Source organism: Hemiscyllium ocellatum, chromosome 14 (genome assembly GCF_020745735.1).
Source record: "Hemiscyllium ocellatum isolate sHemOce1 chromosome 14, sHemOce1.pat.X.cur, whole genome shotgun sequence".
Lineage (NCBI taxonomy): Eukaryota > Metazoa > Chordata > Chondrichthyes > Orectolobiformes > Hemiscylliidae > Hemiscyllium > Hemiscyllium ocellatum.
Genome location: NC_083414.1, coordinates 67,635,349 through 67,646,377, shown reverse-complemented (window position 1 = coordinate 67,646,377; position 11,029 = coordinate 67,635,349).

Here is an 11,029-nt window from a genome sequence, read left to right as displayed (position 1 = left end):
ATGGAACTCCACACCTTCATAGATCAGTCTTTCTGCTGTAAGAGAGCATCATCTTGGTGCTTCATCAAGGAGCACTGGATAGCGAGGAGTTGGTCTATAAAGACACAGGTTGTTAAAGCCCAAACTTGATCTCATTTAAATCATTCATTTTGATGTTTCTCCTTCCCTCCTACTCATTTTAATTCTCAACACTTTTCTTCAAACTATGTATGAAGATGTTACGAATGATTAGCCAAGATATCTGAAACTAATCTCCACGTTCTCCCCGTGTCTGCGTGGGTTTCCTCCGGGTGCTCCGGTTTCCTCCCACAGTCCAAAGATGTGCGGGTCAGGTGAATTGGCCAAGCTAAATTGCCCGTAGTGTTAGGTAAGGGGTAAATGTGGGGGTGTGGGTGGGTTGCGCTTCGGCGGGTCGGTGTGGACTTGTTGGGCCGAAGGGCCTGTTTCCACACTGTAAGTCTAATCTAATCTAATCTAAAAACGTGATTTACACAAATTTGTGAAATTAGAAAGGAAGTGGGAACATTTGGTTTTCAGCTAAAATTCTGTTCTATTTTGACTATTTTTGTCCCTCAAGTAGTTGTATGAAGGAAGTTTGTGTTATTCATTCATGGGACATAGGCATCGCTGGCTGAGCCAGCATTTATAGCCTGTCTCTAGTGGCCTTTGAGAAGGTGGGAGTGAGCTGCCTTCTTGAACTGCTGAAGTCTATGTGCTATAGGTAGATTCACAATGCTCTAAGGAAGGGAATTCAAGGATTTTGGCCTAGCGACAGTGAAAGAACGGTAGTATATTCTCAAGTCAGAATGGTGAGCAGCTTGGAGGTGGTGATGTTCCCATGTACCTGCTGTCCTTGTCCTTCTGGATGGATCATTTCCTCAGCAGAAAATTATTATAGTGCAGGAGAGGAAGCCTTCTGAAAATAATGTTCTTCCAACCAATGATCCAGTAGGGATATCAATAAACCAGTATAGAAAGGACAATAATGGGAGAGTACATTCATTTGGGTGGAACAAAACTCAAATTCTATGTAATTACTGGAGGAAGACCATTGAGCTTAACCTTCACATAGTTATTTTGCCTCAGTAAACCCAACATTAGTGGAGTACGAATAGCTAAGATGGCTGGTCCATGAATAAAGATTATCCCGGCCTTTAAACCAAGGTCAACCCTATAGAGACAGGTTTTAAATATGTGGATGAGTCTCAGAGGTAGGCTGTAATGTAACTGTGACCACTGCAGTCATGTTTCAGTACCCTGCAAGAAGATTAAAACTTGTACAATTTAAAACATGTTGCTTTGCAACCTTACCATCATGTAGAGATTATTAATAAACATTGTTTAAAAGTAGCCATGAAGTCTGGCCTGATGCTGTATAAAGAACACAAAGAACCCATACTAGAACAAAGGCAAAATACTCCGGATGCTGGAAATCTAAACAGATATAGTGAACGCTAGAGAAATGCAGCAGGTCTAGCAACATTTAGGAGACAAAAACAGAGTTAACGGCTCAAGTCTGGCATTACTGTTAGAGAGTCATAGAGTCAGACAGCCTGGAAACAGACCCTTTGGTCCAACTTGTCCATGCTGGCCATATTTCCTAAACTAAACTAGTCCCATTTGCCTGTATTTGGCCCATATCCCTCTAAATCTTTCCTTTTCATGTACTTGTCCAAAAGTCTTTTAAATGTTGCAACTGTACCTGCATGTATCACTTCCTCTGCCAGTTTGTTGCATATACAAACCACTCTCTGTTGAAAAAGTTGCCCCTTGGCTCCCTTTTAAATCTTTCTCCTCTCACCTTAAAAATATGCCCTCTAGTTTTGAACTACCATACTCTGGGGGAAAGACCTTTGCTATTCACTTTATCTATGCCTCTTATGACTTTATGAACCTCTACAAGATTCCCCTGTCAACCTCCTATGCTCCAGTGAAAAATGTCCCAGCCTATCCAGCCTCCCCTTATAACTCAAACCCTCCAGTCCCAGTAACACGCTTGTAAATCTTTTCTGCACCCTCTCCAATTTAATAATATCCTTCTTAGCAGAGCAACCATAATTGTATACAGTACTCCAAAGTGGCCTCACCAACATGATGCCCCAAATCCTACACTCAATGGTGTGAGCAATTATGGCACGTATGCCAAAAGCCTTATTTACCACCCTGTCTACCTGTGACACAACTTTCAGGGAACAGTGTACCTGAATGCTTAGGTGTCTCTCTATTCGACAGCACTCCCCAGGGCCCTATCATTAACTTGCCCTTGTTTGTTATCAAAATGCAAACCTTGCATTTATCTGAATTAAACTCACCTACCATTCCACAGCCCATTGTTCCAATTGATCAAGATCCCTTTGTAATCTTAGATGACCTTCTTCACTGTCCACTATACCATCAATATGGCTGGCCTCTCATTACTGCTGTGCATGTATTGTGTTACAAAGAATCTCCTTCTAAGCCTCATGACTCTTCCAAGTGTCTAGACTCTGTTTTAGCACTCCAATGATATGCTCAATAATCTGGTGGCAGAATGATTCTCAAAGTGCTCAGTTGTTGGCTGGGGTTTTCTCAGGACTACCATCAGCCATGATATCTGAAGGTATTCACTAGTACCTTGTAGCCAGTCATATGTACTGCCCTGGGGTTCAAAGACATGAGGGACAATCTACCAAAAATTGGTGAAGAATAGTGCTGGAAACAATCTGAGTCTCTTGCGTATTCGTAGAGTTAAACATTACAAATATACATGTCGTAGCAAAGCCACACCACCAATTTTTTTTTTAAATTTCATTTGTGGGACATTGGCATTGCTAGTTGGGCGAGCATTTATTGCCCATCCCTAGCTGTCTTGAGGTGGTGGTGGTGAGCTGCCTTCTTGAACCACTGCAATCCATGTGCTGTCGGTAGATCTACAGTGTCGTTAAGGAGTGAATTCCAGGATTTTGACAAGGTACACTGAGAGAACAGCAAGATATTTCCAGGTCAGATTGTCTGCTTAGTTATACTTACTTGTACACTTATACATTTAAAACTCTTTTGCCCATAAAGTTGCTGGAAATGTAAACTGATAACAGTGACATGAAGGCAACAGGACACTCTGGAAACCACTCTGAAAATGTGTGTCCCTTTACCAATGACATTTTTAGGATTGAGAAATAACAGAGAGGGTCAAAGAGGGTAAATTAAAGGAGGTGAATTGTTATATTGCATAAAGGAAGAAAATAAAGATAAATTTGGATTGAGAGAGAAATAAAGAGAGGGAAAGGAGGAAAAAATTGTTTAAAATTTGACATTTTTAAATTTTCCAAAACGCTTCACTTCCGGATGAATGAGAATTCACCTTTATATTTGCTCACTTTCTGAGCAAGAGAGAATGTTTGGTAGTTATTATCACATTACTAAGAGTATTTATGCTGTTAGTCAATGGACTTCACAGTAGGTGACAAGTTCAATGGGCAATTAATGTGCAAATGCAGTAACTTAATGAAATTCACAGGCGATTAAGAGGAAGATGCCGTATTTGTGAAGCCAATAGTAGAACAGCAAAATTGGCTGTTAAGCAGTTTCCTGTCTACAATTTGCTGTTCAGTCTGTGCATTCATATCACACATATTAACATGTTATTATGCAAACTTTTCCAGCAAACTCTGGAGTAATAATTCATGTTTGGATTCAATCAAACTGGCACAGATTGTTCGTTTGATCCAAATGATGATCCTTCATATGTGAATCTATGTGCTGTGTCAGCAGACTGTTTGACCACTTGACACAGGGATGGAAGAGGGTTATGGTAATTATCCAAATCTACAGTTATAATTCTAGCAGCAAGTGCTGGATGACAACTAAGAGCAGGTGCCATGACTGACCTATGTCCTCCCTGGATCATGGCCACTGAAGTGAATGTAGCACAGTTAGCCTTGTAGTAGCTGAAATGAGCTAACTCAGCCCAGACTATTGTACATGGACCCTCGATACACAAACATCAAGTGCTGTCATGTGCTAAGCTTCTACCTGTACACAGTTCCATGAAGGATAAGTCTGGCCATGTTGCCAAAGAATACTCAAAGTAGTTGGACATTACCGTATCACCTATGTCTCATGGTAAATTGTGTCCAAAGAAAATCTTGGACTGCAAATCCATTAGGCAGTGGTCAGCATATAACATCCTCTAAGCCCTTTGGGGAAAGGAGAAGGTCAATTGTCTTGGACAGTTCCCTGAGCAGACTATTAAAATAATTTAGCAGAATACATCATCATCAGAACTTCTAAACAAGCACCAAAACATAGCTTGCCACGTCATGAGATGGGCACTCCCCATCAGATCATCACGCATATCCAAAGTCTCTGTACAAATGCATCTTATGCCTGAGATGACTGCACTGGCAAAGTGACAGTCACACATCTCCTGAAGTATGCCTTTGCAAAGAAGAGAAGCAGTATTTTTTTGTTGGGGTTCATCTCAAGTGGCTTAGCGACACAGGACTCTATGATCCACACACATCAGGACAACATCAACTGCACCCAGAAGATTATCAACTTTGTCTGCCCAAACCCGCTACTGTCCTTTACCGATGGTTGCAGGCTGACACACACCAAGATCTGGGACTACAAACTAAGGAAGCCCTAAGATTTTGGACAGCCATTGCAAAGGCACATAGGGTATAGGGTACTGTTTAAAGGTTTTCAGTCATAGTATACCAGAGAACTAGTAACTTATAGAACACCAGGGGCTGTAGACTAGTCAGTGAATGTGTATAGTAAAGTGTCACCTGTACTGCAAATGGTGAGGCACCTAGGCGTGTAGCATAATGCTTAATGGAAAAAAGTTATATCTTATTGCATTTTCCATGATGCCCAATTTGAAATACTTTATAGTGTACTTTTAAATATTTTATGAACAATGTACACCTGTATTTAAGCAAATAAAAAGCCCAATGTAAATGGCTTGGTAGTAATGCATACCCTCAAAGGGGAGCAGATATTCAACAATATGCCCTTGAAACCTATCTTGAATTGGAGGCATTATTTTCCAAATTTTCATCATATTTAATTAAATTTTAAAATTAATTCCTGCCTGGAGCAAAGCTACTTGATGGAAAACATAATCCTTCAAAAGCTTCAAATAAACTAATGGCCCAAAAAGCTGTTGGTGTCTACTAGAAAAAAGTGCAAAAGAGAACTAGATTAAACCAGGATTGAATTACACAGGCTGGATATTCCAGAGCACATCCCTTTGGAAAGAGATCCAACACATTCAGATAATGGTCCTGCAAATTAATTGCCTTGTAAGCAGATATTTGCTTAGTGTCTCAAAATTATTCTTTAATAGGATTACTAATCTGATCACATTGTGTAAATGGAATGAGAAGCAGGGTGCAATTATTTTAATCCCTATTACACACTTGCCCAAGCACAAAGAAAAAATTGAATTATCCAGCACCTTTTGACAATGTCTGATGGTAATACATTCTGCTTTCTTATATAAAAACCACAAAATTGAAAAAGGTATATGGATGTATCTATGAAAGAAGGAGCAAACCTTTGACCTGCTCTTGGGAAATAAAGCAGAGCAAGTGACTGAGGTGTCACTGTGGGGAGCACTTTGGACCAAGTGATCACAATTCTATTCATTTTAAAATAGAGATGGAAAGGATAGACCAGATCTAAAAGTTGAAGCTCTAAATTGGAGGAAGGCAAATTTTGATGCTATTAGGCAGGAACTTTCAAAAGTTGATTGGGGGCGGTTACTTCCAGGCAAAGGGTTGGCTGATAACTTGGAGGCCTTCAAAAATGAAATAATGAGAGTCCACAGACAGTATGTTCCTATTAGGGCCAAGGGCAAGGCTGATAAGTGGAGACAATGTTGGATGACTAGATAAATTGAGGTGCTGGTCAAGAAAAAGAAGGAGCATATGCCAGATATAGACAACAGGGATCAAGTAAATCCCGAGAAGAGTATAAGAGCAGCAGAGGTATACTCAAGAGGGAAAGCAGGAGGGCAAAAAAGGGGTATGAGATAGCTTTGACAATCAGGATGAATTAGAATCCAAAGGATTTCTACGAATATGTTAAAAGAATAATTGGAAAGAGAATAGGCCCCCTTCAAAGATCAGCAAAGTCGGCTTTGTCTGGAATGCAGGAGATGGGGGAGATACTAAATGAGTATTTTGCATCGAAATAGCAAATGCTGGAGATCACAGAGGGTCAGACAGCATCCATGGAAAGAGAACAAGCGAATGTTTCGAGTCTAGATGATGTGTTTCCTGTGAAGAAGGATATGGAAGCTAGAGAACTTGGAGGAATAAATAGCGATTTATTATTGAAAATTATATTACGGAGGAGGAGATGCTGAATGTCTTAAAATGCATAAGTGAGGATAAAACCCCAGAACCTGATCAGGTGTACCCAAGAACTTTATGAGAAGCTAACAAAGTGATTGCTGGGCACCTTGCTGAGATACTAGTATCATCGATAGCCAGAGGTGAGGCGTCAGAAGATGGGAAGTTGGCTAACATGGTGCCATTATCTAAGAAAGGTGGTGAGGACAAGCTAGGGAACTATAGAAGGTGAGCCCGACATCGGTAGTGGGCAAGTTGTTGGAGGGAATCCTGAGGGACAAGATTTATATTTATTGGAATGGCAAGGACTGATTCGGGATAGTCAACATGGCTTTGTGCGTGGGAAACCATATCTCACTAACCTGATCGAGTTTTTTGATGAAGTAACAAAGAAGATTGATGAGGGGCAGAGCAGTAGATGTGATCTATATGGACGTCAGTAAGGCGTTCAACAAGGTTCCCCATGGGAGACTGGTTAGCAAGGTTAGATCTCATGGAATACAAGCAGAACTAGCCATTTGGATACAGAACTGGCTTGAAGGTAGAAGACAGAGGGTAGTAGTGGACAGTTGCCTTTCAGACTGGAGGCCTGTGATCAGCAGTGTGTCGCAAGGATTTGTGCTGGGTCCACTGCTTTTCATCATTTATATAAATGATTTGGATGTGAACATAGGACGTATAATTAGCAAGTTTGCAGATGACACCACAATTGGTGGTATAAAGGACAGACAAGAAAGTTATCTCAGAGTATAACAGAACCTTGATCAGATGTGCCGATGGGCTGCGGAGTGGCAAATGGAGTTTAATTTACATAAATGTGATATGCTGCATTTTGGTAAGGCATAACAGGGCAGGACTTGCACAATTAACGGTAAGGTCCTAGGGAGTGTTGCCAAACAAAGAGACCTTGGTGTGCAGGTTCATAGTTCCTTGAAAGTGGAGTCTCAGGTAGATAGGATAGTGAAGGTGTTTGGTATGCTTGCCTTTATTGGTCAGTGCATTGAGTATTGGAGTTGGGAGGTCAAGTTGCTGCTGCACGGGACATTGGTTATGCCACTTTTGGAATACTGCATTCAATACTGGTCTACCCACTGGAGAAAAGATGTTGTGAAACTTGAACAGGTTCAGAAAAGATGTACAAGGATGTTGCCAGGGTTGGAGGGTTTGAGCCATAGGGAGAGGCTGAATAGGCTGGGCTATTTTCCCTGGAGTGGTGACCTTAGAGAAGTTTATAAAATTATGAGGGGCATGTATAAGGTGAAAAGCCCAGGGTAGGGGAGTTGAAAACTAGACGGCATAGGTTTATGGTGAGGGGGAAAGATTTAAAAGGGACCTAAGCGGCAACTTTTTCACATTGAGGATGGTCCATCTTTGGGACGATCTGCCAGAGGAAGTGGTGGGGACTGGTACAATTACAACATTTAAAAGACATCTGGAAGGGTTTATGGGACATGGGCCAAATGCTGCTAAATGGAACTAGATTAATTTAGGATATCTGGCATGGATGAGTTGGGCTGAAGGATCTGTTTCCATGCTGTACATCTTTATGACTCTAAGTGACTGCTCTTAGTCATAAAGGATTGATGGATTATCCTGGGAGTCTGGGCTGGAATTTCTTTGCAGTACTGAAGAAAAAAATTGTGCTTGATGTCTTCCTTCTTTACATCACAGAAAAACATTTTCACTCTGAAAGACATTGACAGCTATTTCAGCTAGAAATGTACCCATGTTGGCAAACTGCTTTTTAGGCATCATACAGCATCCTAAGCTTCCAATTTGGTGTAATGATGTCCCAGCACTCTCTATACTCAGGAGAATCAGGTTAATGCCCTGTGCTTAAAAGGGTCGTGGCAAACTCCAACCGACGTACAAAATATGCTTGGCTGAAGGTGGTGCTAGGAGGAGCAAGTGTTCATAGAATTTAGTCCACAGACTAACCACAATCCTCCTTCCCACATTGTTTACATCCCTGAGAGATGCCATATCAATACAATTTTCTTTTATTTTCCTCAGCACAAAACAAGGGTATTTTCCATTTTGTTGGAAGATCAGACATGCAGAGTATTTTTTAAATGGCGAGAGGTTGGTTAGTATAGATGTGCAAAGGAACCTAGGTGTCCTTGTCAATAAGTCACTAATATCTAGCGTACAGGCATAGCAAGGTATTAGGAAGGCTCATGATATTTTAGTTTTTAATCAGATAAGGATTTGAATACAGGAAGAGTGAAGTTTAGCTCAATTGCATAACAGCGTAGTTAGATTGCATCTGCACTTTTGGTCTCTTTATCTCAGGAAAGATATTATTGCCATACAGAAATTGCAACAAAGGCTCTTTAGATGCATCCCTAGAATGGTGGGTCTGTCCAATGAAAAAAGAATGGGCCTGTATTCTCTAGAGTTTGGAGTTTTTACTCAGTAGCACATTTCCTGGTTCAGACTACACGCCAGATCACGTATCTCCCACCAGCTGACTGGCGGGGTAGAATCTGAATATCTACCACAACCTCAATAGTTGATAAGCAAGGCATCTTGTAGCCTGCTCTTCTAATTCCTTCAGAATCTTAAATTTGTATTTGTTGTTTGTTATACTGGGCCCAGTGGGGAAAGTATGGAAGTAGTGAAAAGGTCTTACTATTAAACAAGTACACCCCAGTGAATAACTGCCATGTTAAATGAGAATTGTATTGGGCCAGAGCCTTGTCCACTGCCCGGTTTTTAATGGATCTGGTCACAAAGTAGCTGGTGTTATTTTTGAACACAGAAGGGATCTGGATTGCTACTGTCATAGGAAAACGCTCAGACACCCATTCTTGCATTTAACTTGCTAGCAACTGTCCCAACAGTACAAGCCTTCCAGTCACTGAGCAGCACAGGCTGCCCATATTGCTCCCAGTTGCTGGCCAACATAATGTTTCATACACTGGCTGCTTTTCACTGCAACTATGAATGATCAGAGAACTCTCTGCAAGTTGGTCACCTAATTACAAGCCTTTGCATCGATCACCTTATTCTTTGCATTCTAACAACATGTTTGAAATTTAAGAATTTAATGGAATTTTTTTTGTTTGCCTGTGGATAGCATTTTAGTGTTTTTGAGTTTTCTTAATAATTTGACTGTCGGATATCACACTAGCTTGTTGAGGAGTGCAAATATTCTACATTTTCAAGTAACCTATTCTAGCTTTAAGACCAAGGTTGGTTTTCAGTTACACTTCAAACTTAAATTGAAATTATAATAGAATCACAGTCATAAAGCACAGAAACACACAGTTCGGTCCAACAAGGTTATACCAATCAAGTTTCCCAAACTATTCCCATTTGCCTTCATTCGGCCTATATCCTTGTAAACCTTTCCTATTTACGTACCTGTCCAAATGTTTTTAAAAGTTGTAACGGTACCTGCATCCAACCCTTCCTCTGGCAGTTTATTCCAAATACAAATCACCCTCTGTGGGAAAAAGTTGCCTCTCAGGTCCCTTTTAAATTTTTCACCTCTCACTTTAAACCTACACCCTCTAGTTTTGAATTCCCCTACCCTGGACAAAAGACATTGGCTATCCAAATATACCTAAGTTAGTTGAATTAGCCACACTAAATACCCCATAATGTTCAGGGATGTGTAGGTTAGGTGCATTAGTCAGGGATGAAGGTAAAATAAAAGGATGGGGGAATGGGTCTGGGTGGGTTAATCTTCAGAGGGTCATTGTGTACTTGTTGGGCCAGATGCTCTGTTTCAGCTCTGTAGGGATTTTATGATTCACCTTATCTATGCCCCTGGTGATTTTATAAACCTCGATAAGGCCAACACTCAACTTTTATGCTCCATTGAAAAAAATTCCTAGCTTATCCAGCCTCTCCTTATATCTCAAACCCTTCAGTCCCAGTAATATCCTCGCAAATCTTTTCTGCACCCTCTCCAATTTAATAATATCCTTCCTATAGTAGAGCAACCGGAACTGTGCACTGGACTCCAAAAGTCACTTCATCAATATCCTGCATGAGAACAATGCTCCAACTCCTATACGCAATGCTCTCAGCATTGAAGATGGGCGTGCCAAATGCCTTCTCATTTGAAGAAATAACAAAGAGGATTGGTGAAAACAGAGCAGACCTATATGGACTTCAGTAAGGTATTCAACAGGTACTGCATGGTAAACTGGTTAGCAAGGTTAGATCACTTGGAATACGGGGGAACTAGCCATTTGGATACAGAACTGGCTCGAAGGGAGGAGATGGAGAGAGGTGGAGGCAGGTTGCATTTCGGACCGGAGGTCTGTGACCAGCAGTGTGCCACAAAGATCGGTGCTGAGTTCACTGTTTTTTTGTCATTTATATAAATGATTTGGATGTGAATATAGAAGGTATGGTTAATACATTTGCAGATAACATCAAAATTGGAAGCGTTGTGGAAGCCAAGAAGGTTGCCTCAGAATACAATGAGACTTTGATCAGATGGACAGAATTGGGAGGTCATATTGAGGCTGTACAAGACATTGGTTAGGCCACCTTTGGAATACTGCGTTCAGTTCTGGTCTCCCTGCCATAGGAAGGATGTTATGAAACTTGAAAGGGTTCAGAAGAGATTTACAAGGATGTTGCCTGTGTTGGAGGGTTTGAGCTAGAGGGAGAGGCTGAATAGGCTGGGGCTATTTTCCTGCAGATCCAGAGGCCGAGGGACAACCTTACAGAAG